The 18,536-nt window shown below is 47.3% G+C and overlaps 1 long non-coding RNA gene across 1 annotated transcript; it reads left to right on the top strand.

The window, feature by feature from the left end:
- The first annotated feature begins 2,181 nt into the window (after nt 1–2,181).
- Nucleotides 2,182–5,451, top strand: LOC122373765. The gene is made up of 3 exons (XR_006255104.1): nt 2,182–3,374; nt 4,042–4,226; nt 4,648–5,451. It is a non-coding gene; the product is annotated as an uncharacterized LOC122373765 (long non-coding RNA).
- Nucleotides 5,452–18,536: the final 13,085 nt, after the last annotated feature.

An 18,536-nucleotide genomic window follows, 5' to 3' on the forward strand; every position in this document is an offset into this window, starting at 1 on the left:
GTCGACTGATCCACAAGCTACAAGCGTACGGCATCAGAGGCAAACTTCTTGACTGGATCAAGGCCTTTTTGCTCGATCGTCGACAAAGGGTCGTGATCCAAGGCTCAAAATCGCAATGGACGAGTGTCCTCAGCGGCATACCACAGGGCTCAGTCCTCGGGCCAGTCCTCTTCACGATCTTCGTGAACGACATGCCCCTGGAAGTCTCCAGCCACATCAAGCTCTTCGCCGACGACACGAAGATTTACCGTCGGATGGTGGGCAACCAGGATGACGTGGGCCTGCAAACTGACATCGATGCGCTTGGTGAGTGGTCTCGGAAATGGATGCTTCCGCTCAATGTCGCGAAATGCAAGGTAATGCACATTGGCCACCAAAATCCAAACCTGACCTACACGCTGCACGGTACCCCGATTGAAGCGACCGACGAGGAAAAGGACCTTGGGATCGTGATCGACAGCGACCTGAACTTCAAGAAACAGGCATCAGTGGCCGTGTCAAAAGCTCGTCAAACCCTGGCTGTACTGAGACGCTCTTTTGCGAACATCAACGAGTCCACGCTACCATTGCTTTTTAATGCTATGGTCAGGCCGTTGTTGGAATACGGAAACACGATATGGGGACCATTCAGTATTGGCAACCAGAAGAGGCTGGAACGAGTTCAGCGCCGGGCGACCCGAATGGTCCCGTCCGTGAGACACTTGCCATACCCAGAAAGACTACATAGCCTCGGAATGCCTTCACTGTTCTATCGCCGCCGCCGAGGAGACATGATCACCGTGTACCAGCTGCTGCACGGAGGCATGGCGCTGACACCGGAGGAGTTTCTGACACGAAACGAGTCAGACCGGACAAGAGGACACCGCTGGAAACTGGACAAACCACAAGCTAGAAAACTCGTGCGCAGAAACACCTTCAGCACTAGAATAGTCAACGACTGGAACGCTCTCCCAGACTCCGTGGTGTCAGCGACGTCGGTAAACCAATTCAAGGCGCGACTGGACAAACACTGGAAGAACAAGATGTATGACATCCCCTTTCCCTAAGAGCCCAGTATGTACATCCTCACGAGCTCGATGAGAGCGGGATCCTCAGGCCAAGTGGCCTTCTTTAACCCGAACACCTTGAAGGTAAGGTAAGGAAGGTAAGAAACAAGGGGTGCCGTTACAAAGGCTATACCCCGATCTACATCTACATCTACATCTACTGTGCGATGAGCCATCAGTCGATTTCACGGTCATAGAATACTAATATCGGGGTTACATGAGCACAGTAAATACGTATTTAGCCGCTAATTCGAATTAGGAACGCATTACCGACTCATGTAGCCACCTGCTAGTACGAATCGGCGATCCGATCCGCGGTTACATGAGCAAAGCAAATACGTATCACGATCGGATTCACCGCTAATGCGAATCAGGAGCGTACTACCGACTCATGTATCCACCTGCTAATACGAATCGGCGGTCCGAACAAAATCCGCTGAGAAACAGGCTTAGAAGCGAATAGGACCAAGATACGTATTACAGGAACTATTTCTTCCCAAAAAGAAACATTAAAATGCAAAATTACAGGTACCTTTTTCATTTTCTTATTTTGAAATAATTATTAAAAAATTATGTCGGTATTTTGTCAAGTTTTCAAAAATAAATATCGTGAAAACCAAAAAGTAAAAATCTAAGTACTTTCAGTTGAAACATTTTTCTGACAGCACTACAGACGAATCAAGAGAGGGAAGTGCCCAATGAGTCAAAGCAAGACAACTTTATGTTCAACTTTTTTTTGTTAAGTTAACTGAGGATGATCTGAGCAGATTAAATGCAAAAAAGACATAAGATAATAAATTTTTAATTCAGTCACCTCTATTGCTACGGAAATGCGCCACATTTGTATGCTATTCCGTTTGTGATGCGCATCGGGCCGAGAGCCAAACTAGATCCGTTTGACGTCACTAAAACGAATTTGCTCATGTAGTCGGTGCCTTGAATAAGTTCTAGGGGAGCTGATGCGAATTAGCGTAGTACGTATTTGGAACGGATCGCTCATGTAGCCGATTTGTACGACTCGGACCGGAACTGGACGTATTTCACAAGAACTATTCTTTGCTGAATGGAAGCGTCAAAATGCAAAATAATAAGCATTTTTTATTGAATGCTTCGTAGAAAATAGCAAAAAAAAAAATTGTTGATATTTTTGTTAAGTCTTTGAAGGTGAATTCGGTAAATAGCAAAAATAAAATGAATGAAATATTTTGATGGATAAATTTATTCTGACCACCCTGCTGTCGCTGCATGGCTAATCAGTGCTCAGTGATTTAAAACACGAAAACTTTGTTTTCAATTTTTGATTTCATGTTTATTTTTAATGTTTTTAAGCATATCAAATGATGTAATATCGTGCAATAATAAAAATTTAGTTCGGTCGTCCCTGTAAATGCCGCAACTGCGCCATGACTGTACGCTAATCCTATTCCGTTTGTGATGCGAATTACCGGCCGTCGAGGAGTCAGCCCGGGTGAGCCAAACAAGATCCGTTTGACGTAGATAAAACGAATTAGTCTCATGTAACCGGTGCCGTAGATACGTTTGTGGGGAGCTGATGCGCATTAGCGTAGTGCGTATTTGGAACGGATCGCTCATGTAACCCCGGTATAAGGTAACACGGAGCCGAAGCTTCAAGCCAGGGGACACGGGAGGCATGCCGTCAGCTGTCCATTTATAAATAATCGGTTTCTTTGACTTAATTTCTAATGTTTTTCTGATGTTTTGCATCAATGAGGTACATCAAAAATTAAGTTTTAATTTTTTTGAGGTCGAAAATATTTTGTTGTCCAAACTATCCCCGTTTAAAGAAAACAGACAAGGGGAGAGTTTACCCAGGACCCTATGGAGAGAGTCAACCCAGGGCCCTATGGGAGAGAGTTAACACGTGCTTCTATGGGGCGAATTCGATGCAACAATGGCGCAGTAGCGACATTACTCTTGTTCGATGTTTTTCGGACGACAAAGATTCTATGCCATTCGGCCAATCACATTCCATAATTGCAGCCGAGCCCCCGTTGATCTAGAACGGGATTGGCCGGACGACGTACAATCTTCGTCGTCTGAGAGACATCGAACGAGGGGTACATCGACTGAACATACATTGCGATTCAATATTCAGTATTTTATGACCGTGATTGCAATCCAAATTTGCATTTGAGCTCAGCAGTCGAGTGTGGTGCCAAAAATACCAGAAGCGATGTCCTATAGGTATACGGCCTTGACCAGAAGTGTTGCATGCCCTGGATGCAGAAAAACAAGATTGAGATGAGTGGATCAAGATGTATCTTTCGTGCAGATGTATCAAGATCCTTTCACTTAAGATCCATGCAGGTGAGGTTCCAGTGAAATTTGAATTCGATAGGTAGCTATTTTTGATTTTGCTTTGACTGTGGTAAGGAAACATGATTATGGTTGCATGAACCGCCCACTGCTCATTGCTGTCTTGTCTCACGTTCGATATCCAATCACCATTCTTAAATAGCTCACCCCATATGGAAATCAGGTTTCAGGAGGCCACTAGGCTTGTGGGGCCTGGTCTCAATGAGCTCCCAGTGCTAAGAACAGTCAGGCTCATATGCTGGGTAAGGTCAGGTTCAGGTAGGCCAGTATGCACTCTGCAAAGCATGGCAATTTCGACAAGATCTCGTCTGTGCTGGCTTGTCCGGCTGGTGAGGCTTTGGTGTGGCGTGGATTTAGCTTGGTGCAGTGCGGATTTTGTGTAGCGCGGTGCAGATTTGGTCTGGTGTGGTCAGGTGGTGGGGGATGTAGTGTAGTGCATTTTAAATGTGGCTGATAGGTGTGCGGTGGTCAGAATGGACTGTGCCAGTGCTGGTGCCTGGTGGTCCCACCAATCACGGGGGTCATCTCCTGTTGTGACCCAGGGCCCAGGGGGTCTAGTCAAAACCTTACCTATTTCTGCTAACCTAAACCTATTTCTTACAAATTAGGCATAAATGTGATTATGGTATAATGATAATTAAACCTGGCCCTTTTTCAGGCGCAAGCTTTGGATGAACTTCTGCTTCTGCGGTCGGCATTCTTACAGGAGAACCCAAGATTCATTGTACCTACCTGTATGCATTTCAAAACTGAATAATTGATAGCAACAAGTAAATATTTGAAGTTGCAGCCAAATGCTGTGCCTTCTCTGCTGCAAGAGCTACATGTCACCATTGAAGCAAGGTAAGTGTTAAAAGAAATTGTTCACCTTCTGTGAGTAACTTGATAAATAAAATTTAAAAAGGTGTGTTAAAAATGTGACGAATAAAATTTAAATGTATTCTAACTTGGAATTACACACTTCTTCTAAAGGGATTTCATTATTTTAATGATTAGAGTTATGAACACTTACAGCTGAACAACCTATCAGCTGCAAGGGATTCTGCTCCTGTAAGTGCTCTCATCGCTGATTGGCCACTGTGTGTGTTGAAGAGGTTTCTGCTTGCTGTAAATGAGCACTAGAACATTAATTTAAGCACCAATATTCACTGATAAAAGGTGAATATCTCAAACGGTTCAAATATAAGGCATACACAAATCTGCTCTATCAGACTGCTATCTCAGTTTAAAATCCCATGTTAAAGGTGAACTATTTCCTCGACAGGACCAGCTCGACTCCTGCAGTAGGAGTCCAGCCTCGTCCAGTCGTCGCCGCTCGCCAAGACCAGCCGGACTCCTGCAATAGGGGTCCAGGCTGACCCGTTCGTCCAGTAACCGCCGCTCGTCAGCACCAGCTGGGCTCCTGTAGTAGGGGTCCAGCCTCGTCCAGTCGCCGCCGCTCGCCAAGACCAGCTGGGCTCCTGTAGTATGGGGCTAGGATGGCCCGTTCATCAACCGGTCCTGAAGTCACATCGCCGTCAGCCAGCCGAACTCAGTACATAAGTCACCAACCCTGAATGTTGCCAGCCAAAGTCGGCAGTTTCCTTCGGACAGTCATCTCACCAGTGTTGTACAGTGTACGAGGTTAGTGACGCAGTTAAATGCGTCAATTAAATGCGAGGACGTGCGCTTGTATGCAGCGTTTTGTCATGTTGAGCTGCATGGGTGTCGATTTTCACCGAATTGAGGGTGCCCACTGCCCGGGCGCAGCAAATCCGCCGCTGCCTTAGCGGTGACCTTGACCCGCACCGTCTGTTGGGGCTCCAAAGCCAAGCCAGCCGAGTCGGCGGGGAATCTAAAGAGCTTGAGCACCCCCAACCCGGCGGAAATTGACACCTATGTTGAGCTGTATGGATGCGTTTTAGCCTTCCGCCGTGGTGGTAAATAGCAGCCTACATGCAGAATTAGGCAGGCTTATTAGCGGACTCATTATTGGATTCATTGTGTCACGTTTGTCGGCACGTGTAAGATGTGCTTAACTGCCATTAGCTCTCGGCCTGGCGACTTCTGGGGACCACGTAATGGGGATGACAATTGGGATCCTGTGCCTTAAGCCGGCCATTTACGTCCATGGCTATATACCCCCGTACTAGGGCTAGTTATGACGTATATAGGGATCCACGAGATCTTTTTTGATGAATGTGTTGTGCAGTGTTGAGATCCGCGTGTAACGTCACTGTTTGGCCAGTCTGCCCTCAAACGCGTCATCTTTACTCGTATTTTATTTACTGAACGCTTTGCATGGTCCAGTGGTTTATATAGACATCTTCCTTGCACTAGCTAGTTTTATGTGGCCAGGTTGATTGCCTGTCAGCGCGGTCACGCTGTCGTCTTTCGATTGGTGCGCTTAAATGCGGCGAGATGAATATATGATTTCCTTTGATGCTATTTAGTACCTGCGCCCAGCTCAACTGGGGAAGGGGAGGGGGGGGGGGGGGGGCACTGCCGACTTTTGGTCCCATTCTTTCCATGTAACGCCCTTAGAGCCCATTGTTAAAATGCCAAAATCAAAGGGGGGCACGGTGCCCCGGTGCCCTCCCCGTTCCGCCGCCTATGCGCGAAACAGGTTTACTGGTTTACTGGCAGGTTTACTGATATGTAGGATTATCAAATAAATGTAATAGAAACGATATTAAATCCACTACCTATTTAGAAGCTCTTGAAATAAACCTGGCTATCTGGTTGTCGAAGCCAGGCAAATTATATGCTTGGAATGGCTAAATGTCCATTGTCCATGACATCATTAAATTGAATTATTTTCCTTCTTAGCACTTAAAATACATTTCAGCGACACAAAACTCCCAAAAGTCTGATATCTTGCCCGTGGTATCGTGGTACGATCGGCAAGTACCTAAACCTTCCTACGCAATGTCCATGGCTATGCGAAGTCTAAGGTTGGCCTACATAAGCCTTGGGTTGGCCTGTTTATCCTGTTTCATATCGTATCTATGATAATAAAGTGTTCACGATCGCATAGCCAAACTGAGAACAAAATATTTATTTGCAAAACTCCAGCAATACCCCTCGCTTGATACTATAAAAAATATTGCACACGATCATGTGAAGCCGTGAATCCTACCGCCTTTATTTAGCGCCGGCGTTCCCGCGTTAATAATTTCTCCTGAATCGGAGGACCAATAATCAGCTGACGCACCGTTGTTTTGATGTCGGCGGACCGTGCCAGCCTGGTCGATTTGAAGTTTTTGCTCTTTCTGAACCGAGCGACATCACTTTCATGCCAATTCATTAACTTTTTTGAAGGTGGGAGGGTCCCTTTAACACTAGGGAGAATAGGGCTCCGTGGCTTTCATCAGTCGATGAGGAGCTAGTGCTGAGTGAACGGGGAGCCACTGACTCTTCTACTATTGGCGGCTCACTGTATTATCGACTAGTGTTAGAACACGAATACTGGTCTTTATTATAGTAAGGCCTCGTGCAAGGCTGCATCTCGTGCAGGTCGCGGTGCAGAGTGAATGGGTCTGCATATTTTTGTACATTTTTTGGTATACTTTTTGTTGTATGTCTTATTTATTTCTTGTATGTTCGTTGCGAGGTGAAGGTGCTCTTCTCTCCAGTATGTACATACCTACATCAGGGTAGCAATATCATTGGTCGCATAGATACCTACTGCGTAATGGTATCTCAATCTGATTCTAATATGTTGATGTAGACATAAGCATGACTAGTTTTGATTTTTGATACATCACTGAAGCAGCTCATGATTTTTAAAATGTATTTGCCCACCATCCTAGTATATTTATTGCATTAGTTACTAAATCTTTGCTTAATTATTGAATGTTTCTGTGTTTTTTTTAGTGTTAGACTCAAATTTGAAAATAAGATAGCTTATTTATGTTAGCCATCATATCTTTTCAGAAATTTTGTGACATAAGTCAATGTTAGACTTATAATGCCTTTGGTGCTTGAGTTCCGAGCTCGATACAACATCAGCAGAGATATATCAAACTGATGAAAAATATGACTGACCCTTTGCTAGTGAGGGAGATGATAACATTTTCTCTATTGGTAAGTCAAAATTATAATTTATATACCCTACCTTTCTGACTGTCATCAGCCAACTAAGACAAAATTAGGAAGTCGTCTACATCCATTTTGTGTTTTTGAGGCGAGCTTATGTCCCACAATGAGGCTTTAACAGTGAGCTAAAAAAGCTGATGTTTAAACTGATGCCAAAGAGAACGTCTTCGCTGCTTTTTCCAACTCATTCTGTGAGGAGCCACTTTTCATCTAAGAAAATTTGGTCAGAGCCACCAAAACCGTTTTTACCAGCCCTGTATCTCGGATCATATACAGGCAGCTGGTCATTCTGATTCAATCATCCAATCATTTAGTCGGTCTAGTCGACTCATCATCGATCCCGAGTCAGGGGCGGCACCTAGCGAGTGGGCATCGTAAGCTCTAACTCTTGTTTCTACCACTGTGGCGCTAGTATCGCTCTGTCGACCGTCATCGGACAGCTAGTTGCGAAAGCGGCCACTAGGTAGCGCTAGTGTCGGGGCTTCAGGTTTGGTAATGGCGCACAACGGGGCTGCAGCTATTTCCCCCGACCCCCCCCCCCCCCGAAGTTAGTTGGTAGCACTGCTGCTCCACGGCGTACATTTCCTACCAGCCCATAGGGTTTACATGTTAACCCCTGCCCCTGTGGCGGTCTCAGCCTGTCAGCCAACTTCGCCCTAGTGGGGGGGGGGGGGGGGGCATAGGTAGTAGGTATGTTACCACCCACCTCTAACTCAAAAACTAAGAGGGCCAGAAAGACGCGGTGAAAAAGCAATCGATAGCCCTCGAGGGCATGGAAGGGCACTCCTGCATACCTGTTCCACTATGTTTCACATGGTGGACAATTCAATAGGTATTGGACAAAAAAAAAGAATTGATACCAACCTACATTAGGTCAAAGGGTTAGCTCGACATTAGGTCAAAGGTTAGGTTAGCGACCCCGAGCTGCGGCTTTTTTGCAGATTTCTTCACCAAAAAAGGTCCTAGACCTGAAGCAGTGGTACCAACGCATTGGTCATGTCAAGACACGTCGAATGACATATAGGTTGTTTGAAAAGGTCAAGTTTTATGTTGGCCTCATGTGACCCCGAATGGCCTTTGGTTGACGTTTACACATGATCAGTCTCATTTGCTGCATTTGAAGTCACTGGCTACGATTTTGTCATTCCTTTTGATCTAAGCATTCATTTAGAGCCTCAGGATGACAAAAGTGACATAATTAGGGTAATATGACTGACGTATCAGTAACATAGCCTATAGAAGGATACGGGGTGTAACGAAATTATCCGGTCACCTTTCTTCCCGCTGTGATTAACCCGCGCACCGACGGGGGGGGCGGATATCCGCCCCCCTGAGGTTTTTCGCGGATAGCGGGAAAACCGCGGCGCGTAGCGCCGCGAAATTTGGTATGACTATTCTCTCATCAATTTTACACATGGTGTACAAGTTTGAACCTCCTAACTTTAAAGGTCAGGTCACCAGGTCACTTTGAATGACCCAACCTCAAGTCACTTTTTTGCAACTTTGTCACCGTGCCAGAGCTACAGTAGATGTCGGAGGCCTTTGAAAGTCGCAGGATGTTATAAGTTCATTAGTAGCTACAATTTTTATATCTCGGAATTTTGATGTCTGTGACCTAAGGTCAGGTCAATTTCGCGACCTCCCCATTATAAGTCAATGGGGGAAAAATCAACTCCCTGTTTTTACCACCAAAACGGGTCGGAATGGCCCCATATACCATACATGACTTCACATACAATCAACCTTCACTACCTTGAGGTCTGTTTTGCTGTTGGGCAGCTGTAAGGTCATGTGACGTCATCAAAGGTCACCAAAGGTTTTTTGCCAATAACTCCTTACAGGAACAAGATACAGCCGCGCGGATGGTCTCATTGTGTTCAACTCGTCAAGACGCATCGAATGATATACATGATGACCTCGAGGTCACGTGACCTGAGGTCAACCTTTGACCTTGACCTTTCGAGGTCAACATATATATCATTCGATGCGAATTGACGAGAGGATCACGATGATGCCCTTAGTTTGTTCCTATCTTGACTACTTCGAAAGTTATTCGAGAAAAACCCTCTCCATATCTAGCGCCGCCATTTTGACTTTTTCGACCCCTGTGACGTCATCTTTGACCTGACCTGAAAATGACCTTTGTAAAAATTGTAGACCTTGTCCGTGCGTATCCGATGCCGTTTACCGCTTGTCGCTATCTTGCTTCGTTCTCGAGATCTCAGGGGGGGGGGGCGGTCATCCGCCCCCCCCCCCGTCGGTACTAAGTTGGCGCAGACCCCCGTCGGTGCGCCGGTTAACCCGCGCGGGGCTGGGGTCTCCAGCCGAACGCGCGGGGCTGGGGGGGGGGGTAAATTTTACCCCCCCCCCCTGTTATCTCCCGAACTAATGGTCCGATTTGGAAAATTCAAACGGCAATCGAAAGATCTCATCACGAACAACTAAAAACATGTACTTAATTTTAAGTTATTTTGGCCACAAATGACGTCAGAATGACGTCATGTTCTGTCATTTTCGACCGAAAAAGACCTTCGCGAGAAGACCTGTCAGGCCTACAGCTTTGAAGATACAGAAAAATGACCAAGACATAAAAGGTGTAGAATTGACAAGGCTACAAAACTGCTATCTCGGATTTTTGAATTTGTGAATTATCGGAGTTTTAACCCTCAAAAATGACAAAAGCTTTTTCTTCTAGGTACATTAGCCAAAAAATCAAAAAATTGAGTTTCGAAAAAAACCGAATATACGTGATAGTACCTACCGTCTTCTATCTACATACTAAATTTCAGATCGATATTTCGTTTTTTGGCCAAGTTATAGCGAAAAAAAAAAAACTGTTAAAAAATGATGACGTCAAATTTTCAAACCCAATTTTTGGCAATTCTAGACCTTGTAGAGCAAAACAAAGACCACCATTACAATCCCCGTGACGAGTTGCATCGAATCGATAGGTAACCATTTTATGGAAAATATCAACTTTGAAATTTGACCTAATTTGACCTCACCATGACCTGACCTTCACTAAAACTTGACCTAGGCTGGCCCCAAAGGCTGCCTAACCCACATAATCGCATTTGTCATTTAAAATGGACCATAAAACATGTATCACACGACACTTTCATATGGTGACCCCCGGTGACCTGACCTCGCTGTGACCTGACCTGGTATCAGTGACCTCAGATAGCAAAGTATGTGTTTGACAAACAATGTACCATCGATGGTTTTCAATAAATTACCAATTTGCTTGATTTCACAACACTTTTCTTGAAATGCCTGTGAACGGTGAAAATCTGACCTTTGACCTGACCTGTGACGTCATCGGTTTGACCTAGGTCAATGAAATTTGGTCACAAGGTAGTTCCCGGGTGGGGCTATCGAACGCCATTTGAATTTTGAAAATCGGCCGGTAAATTTCCGAGATCTTAGGGGGGGGGCGAAACGCCCCCCCCCTACGGGTGGTAGGGTCCGCCGATAACCCTACGGGGCGCTGGCTAGGTCAGGTCAAGGGTACAAATTGCAAGTTTCTACAGTATCGGCCTTGCACCGTAGTTGCCGAAGAATGGACTGAGACTGATTGCCCAAAACGTGTTCTTAGACTACCAAGACAATATTCGTTGCATACAATGTCATTCAAGGGTCAAGGTCAAATTCAGGTCAGGTCAGGTCAGGTCACCAAAAACAAAATATAGAAAAGGGCATGTGCGACACATGTTTGATGGGTAATTTTACTCATATAATTCAATAGGCACACTCAATAAGTGATATGGACCACCTCTGGATGAATTTCAGGTCGAGGTCAGGTCAAGGTCAGGTCTAGTGAGGTCAAATTTTAAAGTTGGTTGTTAATGCCTAAAAAGGTCTCTATCTGATGCAGTTCTTCACGGCGAATCGAATGGTGCTATTTTTGTTTCCGTACGAGGTCTACATAGAACGTCAAAAAAAACAATTTTCTTTTTTTGTGTGTCGTGACGTCATAAAACTTTGAATAACTCCCACATTTTTGAACCGATTCTTCTAAAAATTGCTTTATAGGTGCACATAGACCACTTCTCTGACATATATTCCGGTTTTTCCGATATACTCAAAATTTTGGATTTTATAATTATTTTCCCAAAAAGTCAGTTAAAAAAGGGCCAAAATCCAAAATTTTCAAAAAACCGAGATAGCCATATTACAGACAAAGTAGAATCACGTATACCCTTTTTGTTACGTCTTGATTCCTTTAACCCTCGCACCGACGGGGGGGGCGGATATCCGCCCCCCCCCCCTGAGGTTTTTCGCGAATAGCGGAAAAACCGCGGCGCGTAGCGCCGCGAAAGTTGTTATGACTATAACCTCATCAATTTTACACATGGTGTGCAAGTTTGAACCTCCTACCTTTTAACCCTATTCCTGGCGGGGGGGCCTCAGGAGCCCCCCCTGAGGTTTTTTTGGTTATTTCTCCCAAACGCTTTGAGCTAGGAAGCTCAAATTTTCTGACTTTTCCTAAAAGGCTTCTACGCAACATGTCTGAAAATTTTGAGTTGATCTGACCTCAGGTCAGGTCACCAGAGGCGGTTTGGTGACCCTACCTCAGAAAAGTTTGCAATCACGCCAGAGCTAGAGTTTTTGACCGATCAATTTCTTCTCTTCAGGCTTTAGTTAGTGTACCAGTATGTACAATTTGTATATCTCGGAATTTTGATATCGGTGACCTAAGGTCAGGTCAGTTTCGCGACCTCCCCATTATAAGTCAATGGGGGAAAAATCAACTCCCTGTTTTTACCACTAAAACGGGTCGGAATGGCCCCATATACCATACATGACTTCATATACGATCAACCTTCACTACCTTGAGGTCTGTTTTGCTGTTGGGCAGCTCTGAGGTCATGTGACGTCATCAAAGGTCACCAAAGGTTTTTGGCCAATAACTCCGTACAGGAACAAGATACAGACGCGTGGATGGTCTCATTGTGTTCAGCTCGTGAAGACGCATCGAATGATATACATGATGACCTCGAGGTCACGTGACCTGAGGTCAACCTTTGACCTTGACCTTTCGAGGTCAACATATATATCATATGTTACCATATGTTATGTGGACTTTACGTCTTTTCTCGGCGGCGGCGGAGCCGAGAATCTGTATTGTAACTGATACCCATGCTAACATGACATGTCCAACCAGTTACCCGGCCTGTCATTGGCCGACACGAGTGGCGGGGAGCTGCGCGCGCAGCTCAACCCGCTATTGGCCGACCCACTACCGCACTGCGGCAGGCAGTGGAAAAACCACGTGACGCGGCGTCGGCGGGGTTCACATGGCTGGGAACATATTGAACAGAAAATGCGCGCGATTTAAACACAAAAAATAAAATCGCCAGCCACGGACGCGGACACCGACCCTTATGTAAATTAAAAACAACTCCTAGATTATCCGAATACAAAACTGTGCGATACATATTACGAGACAAAATAGCCGTTAGCGCAGCCAAATATTCGGCAAGATAAATAGGAAGCGACACAGACAAATTAACCCGGCACCGCCTGGGCTATTTCCGTACCCACGACAGCCTGGGGGGGGGGGTCGGATCCGACCCCCCCTGTTATCTCGAGAACCAATGGTCGTATCGAGCCCCGCGAGGCGGCGTTCGAAAGGTCTCTACGAGACCTTCCCAAAGCACTCTTAAGATTTTAAGATTGAGGTCAACTTTCGGGTCAAGGTCAGGTCAAAGGTCAAATTCAGGGGTTTTGCATGATTAGGCTTACGGACAGCGGAATCGATAGCTGCTGCTCGAAACTCACCAAAAATGACCTCAAAGGCCTAGTGAAGGTACCATGTGTGTATAGGGGTCATACTAAGTACGGGTCAAGGTCAGGTCAGGTCACGAAAGGTCACGGTTTTCAATTTCTGCTACATGGGCGTGCGACACATGTTTTATGGCTTATTTTTCACACCGAATCCGATGGTAATGGTTATATGTGACCCCAAGTCACTGTGCTGGTGATAAGTGTGCATTGAAAGCATAAAAAATCGTTTATACTATACGAGGGCTGAGAAAAAAGGTCAATTTTTCAACTTTTTATTTTTGACATAAAATGCACTTTTCTAGACGAGCTTTGTCCCAGGAATCTAGTGGTGCCATTTGTTTTCACATGCGATGTTCAGAAGTACCTCTAATTCACGAAAATGCTTATGACGTCACCATGCCCTATACATGTTGGAGCTATTTTTTACAATTTGGGGGTCAAAAATCAAGATAGAAAGTTGAAATTTGGGGTATCTAATGTTCTAATAGAGCTCTACAACATATACTCCGGTTTTTTGGAAATTCCCAAAATTTTGGATTTTATTAGCTGTTTTCCAAAAAATATAGTTTTTTGAATTTTTAGGGGTGAAAAACGCATTTTATGGAAAATCCGAGATAGCCATTTTAAAGAACTCGTTGAGCAGCGTCTTTTCATGTCCTTAATTTGCAATTTGCTTTAAACCCTGATTTTTTGCGATTTTTTAAACATTTACCACTTTTTGACTAAAAACGCCATGTAGTTACATCACTAAAATCGATATATCTTAAAAAAATTGGATTTTTTTTCTTAAAAGTTGCACAGGAGACGTCAAATTGATGGGGGAGAAGGTATGCCAAGTTTCAAGTAGATAGCGAAAGTGGTTCATGAGTTATTCAAGAAAAACGGAGGGGGGGGTCGGATCCGACCCCCCCCCCCCAGGCGGTCGCGGGTTAATAGAGACGGGTAAACAGCCCTGTTGAACGATGCCAATGCAGTCAGGTGTCGCGTCGACATAGACGGCACGCTCATGAACCTCGCGACAATTGAACAAATCGGCGGCCGTTAGCGGTGACGAATCAGTAATAAATAGCAATGACGCAATGCAACTTCGACGGTCTCCGTCATGAACCGCGCGCACTAATTCCAGAGGAATCTTTATACATGGCCTGACAAAATTCAAATATCCCGCCAGACGTTGACGCCACAAAACAGGCCACTGCTCGCTACACACGGACAGCGCATCGCGCAGCTGACACAGGGTGTCGGGCGCCACGTGCGTGCAACCGGCATTGAGATCGATCTCAACACCCAAATAAACAAGTCTGGAAACAGGCGACAAAATCGACTTGGCATAGTTCAACTGAAAACCTATATTGACAAGAAAATCAGCAATACCGGACAAATGTGAGGCACAGCGAGACATGAATAAAAGTCGTCCAAATAAACTAGACCAATAACACCGGGAAATCGCTCCTGTATGACTTTAACTGTAGCACACGCGAACCACTGCATCTCGTTAGCGGCTGTACTCAACCCCATCGGCAGTTTTCGAAAAACATACGTTTTTGACTTGTATAGGACACCAAAATAAACGGACGCCGCCGGAGACAACGGAATATGGTAGTAGCCGTCCCTCAAATCGAGCTTTATCGCAAAACGGTAGCCCTCAGCGGCCGCCTGAAGGGCCCTCTCGACACACGGTAGCTTACATTGACGGCGCGGCATGTACGGCGTCAGCACAGAGAGGTCGTAAACGGCGCGGGCCACACCAGGCGTCTTTGGAACTGCAAAAAGTCTATAGCACGCCCTCGGCCGTCCAGGCGCCAGAACACCAGCCTCCACAAAGTCCGCCACTGCCTGAGTCATTAATGGCGACACCTGCGTCGGCCGCCACACAGCCGGCACCGTAGCCGGCACGCGTACCTTCAGGCCCCGGCTGAGAACGCTACGTACGCGAGGGTGCGCTGAAAAAACGTCAGGGTCCACTCTCACTCGAAGCGGAGGCCGCACCCGTGAGCCGCCGCCCACCGGCAGCCGACGCGAGCCGACGAAACCGAGCGGCGAGCCGCCAACCGGCAGCAGATCCTCCGGCACCGCCCCCCACTGTCCGTCGCCGGCCACCGGCAGCGCCGCGTCGCCAGCCGGCGCCGACGCCGCCCACGGCGACACCGGCGCGCCGCCGTCCTCAGTCACCAACAGTTGAGGAGTCGCCGACAGATGTCCTCGGGATCGCCATCAGCTACAGTACTCTGCCCCGGCAGGGCTGCCGGGGCGCCGTCCCCGGCCGAGATCGGCTCCGGAGATGTCGCAGGCGGCGAGGGGCCGGAAAGGGGCACCGGAACCGTCGCCCCGAACGCCGCCCGCAGCACCGCCCTAATTCTTGCGCCGCGGTGCGGCCGCCGACGCCGCCCCCCGGACGGGGCGCGCAGTCCGGACGGGCGAGAGGGCCGCCCCCGCCCCCCGGAGGCCGGCGGGGCGACCGGGCGCGCCAAGGGGGGCGGCAGGGCGGCGGCGGGGCTCAGACGGATGCCGAGCCTCTCCATCTCAGAGCCGCGTGAGTCACGCACCGCCGCCGCCCAGCCGTGATGCGCAACGATCAGAAAAAGCCGGACCCGCCCCCAGTACCAGGAACGGTGCTCAGGGGGCGGGCCGGCCGTGTCTCCAATAATGAGCAGGCTCCTGGCCTCCTCCCGCTCCCGCACGCCGAGATGAGAAGACGCGTTGAGCTGAGCTCTCAGCTCCTCCAGCCAGAGCCGACGCCGCGACGGAGGCGGGACGCCGACCTCCTCCTCCTCGTCGTACTCGACCTTCACGGCGACTGCGTCCGGTACCGCCTCCGTAGCCGCCTCCGACGCCGCCGCCGCGCCCGCCGCCGCCGCCGCCGCCGGAGTCACTGTCGTCGGCACCACCAGGCCGGACTGCGTGAGTCGGGCCACAACCGCTTCCACGATGGAGTCCAGCTTCAGCTCCTCAGTCTCCGCCGCCCGCACCGAGGCCGCCCGCGACCGCGTCGCAGGCGGCTGACCTTGACCGCCGTTCGATGTCATGTGACCGCCGGTAGTCGCCTACCGAGTCCGGCAGGTATATGTGGGGCATATGTTACCACCCTGTCGCGTTTTTTGCGTGTGAATAAAAAACCGCGGCGCGTAGCGCCGCGCCGCTTGGGGTAGCTTTTGGTACATCAATTTTGGACAATGTGTGAAATTTTTGACCCCAGGTCAGGTCAGGTCAGGTCACCAGGTCAAGTTAACTGACCAAGCCTAAAAAAAAGTTTGCAATCATGTCCAGCCTGCAGTGTTTGTCAGAAAGGTTTCAAACTTGGTGGATTGCATGCTGTTATGGGCGCCTACAATTTGTATATCCCGGATTTTTTATATCCGTGACCTAAGGTCAGGTCAGTGGCGAAACCTTTCCATTACAAGTCAATGGAGAAAAATGAAAATGCCTCTAGATCCGTGTGTACGCATCGGAACAGTCCAAATATTTCAGAATCACAATGATTTAGTCCACTCGTGATGACCAAGGTGTCATTTTTGCTGATAGCCTCTAGACAGGTCATCCGAGGTCACTTGAGGCTACAAACAGTTTTTTGCCAATAACTCGCGATTGGAAAGAGATAGAACGCTGGGGATGGTCTCATTGTGTTTGCCTTGTTGAGACGCATCGACTGATATGCAACATGACCTTTTCCGGTAAGGTCATGACCTTGACCTGAGGTCAAATTTTCAACTTGACCTTTCAAGGTCAAATTATAGTTCATTCGACGCGTCTCGGCGAGAGGAACACGATTCTGGCAATAGAAATGTCGTGGCTTTTTGTAGTCGAAAGTTATTGTCGAAAAACACTTTTCGTAAAAACAGCTATTTTTGGACTTTTTGCCCTCTGGAAGCCAAACCGTTGACCTGAGGTCAATATTGATAAGACCTTTTCAAAAGCAGAGTTCAAAAGCTATCGATTGCTTTTCCCTGCGTTATTCTAGCTACCATAGTTTCTTGAGATAGCGGCATGTTTTCTGAAAAATATAATGATAACTGGCAAATTTTGACCTTTGATGACCTCTGGTGACCCCAATGTTGCTGTAAGGTGAAAAATGACCGAAATACTTTCAAACGTACGCATTGAGAGCTATCGACTGCTTTTTACCGCGTCTTTCTAGCCCTCTTAGTTTTTGAGTTAGAGGTGGGTGGTAACATATGCCCCCCCCCCCCCTCACTAGGGCGAAGTTGGCTGAGACCACGGACGTATAAATAAACTGGACCCGCAACCACCTCCATTCAGGTGAAGCCGACAAGGCGCCATTTTACGTTGCCAAAAACCCGTGCTCTGAAAGGTCATCGAGCCAATACAATTGGAATTGCGTCTAAACGGATGATCGGATCGAGATGCTGGTGGTACCGTTCGACGGGTAATGCTTTGAGGCAGGTGATGATGCATGTCACAGGTCATTCGGTGTAACGTGGCGCGTGCCACGTGCCGACAAAGTCAGGAAGGGCAAAAACCTTTAACCCTATTCCTGGCGGGGGGGGGGGCCTCAGGAGCCCCCCCCCCCTGAGGTTTTTTGGTTATTTCTCCCAAACGCGTTGAGCTAGGAAGCTCAAATTTTCTGACTTTTCCTAAAAGGCTTCTACGCAACATGTCTGAAAATTTTGAGTTGATCTGACCTCAGGTCAGGTCACCAGAGGCGGTTTGGTGACCCTACCTCAGAAAAGTTTACAATCACGCCAGAGCTAGAGTTTTTGACCGATCAATTTCTTCTCTTCAGGGTTTAGTTAGGGTACCAGTATGTGCAATTTGTATATCTCGGAATTTTGATATCGGTGACCTAAGGTCAGGTCAATTTCGCGACCTCCCCATTATAAGTCAATGGGGGAAAAATCAACTCCCTGTTTTTACCACTAAAACGGGTCGGAATGGCCCCATATACCATACATGACTTCATATACGATCAACCTTCACTACCTTGAGGTCTGTTTTGCTGTTGGGCAGCTGTGAGGTCATGTGACGTCATCAAAGGTCACCAAAGGTTTTTGGCCAATAACTCCGTACAGGAACAAGATACAGACGCGTGGATGGTCTCATTGTGTTCAGCTCGTCAAGACGCATCGAATGATATACATGATGACCTCGAGGTCACGTGACCTGAGGTCAACCTTTGACCTTGACCTTTCGAGGTCAACATATATATCATTCGATGCGGATTGACGAGAGGATCACGATGATGCCCTTAGTTTGTTCCTATCTTGACTGATTCGAAAGTTATTCGAGAAAAACTCTCTCCATATCTAGCGCCGCCATTTTGACTTTTTCGAC

The sequence above is a fragment of the Amphibalanus amphitrite genome, unplaced genomic scaffold, assembly GCF_019059575.1.
Source record: "Amphibalanus amphitrite isolate SeventyFive unplaced genomic scaffold, NRLGWU_Aamphi_draft 001548F_arrow, whole genome shotgun sequence".
In the NCBI taxonomy this organism is placed as follows: domain Eukaryota; kingdom Metazoa; phylum Arthropoda; class Thecostraca; order Balanomorpha; family Balanidae; genus Amphibalanus; species Amphibalanus amphitrite.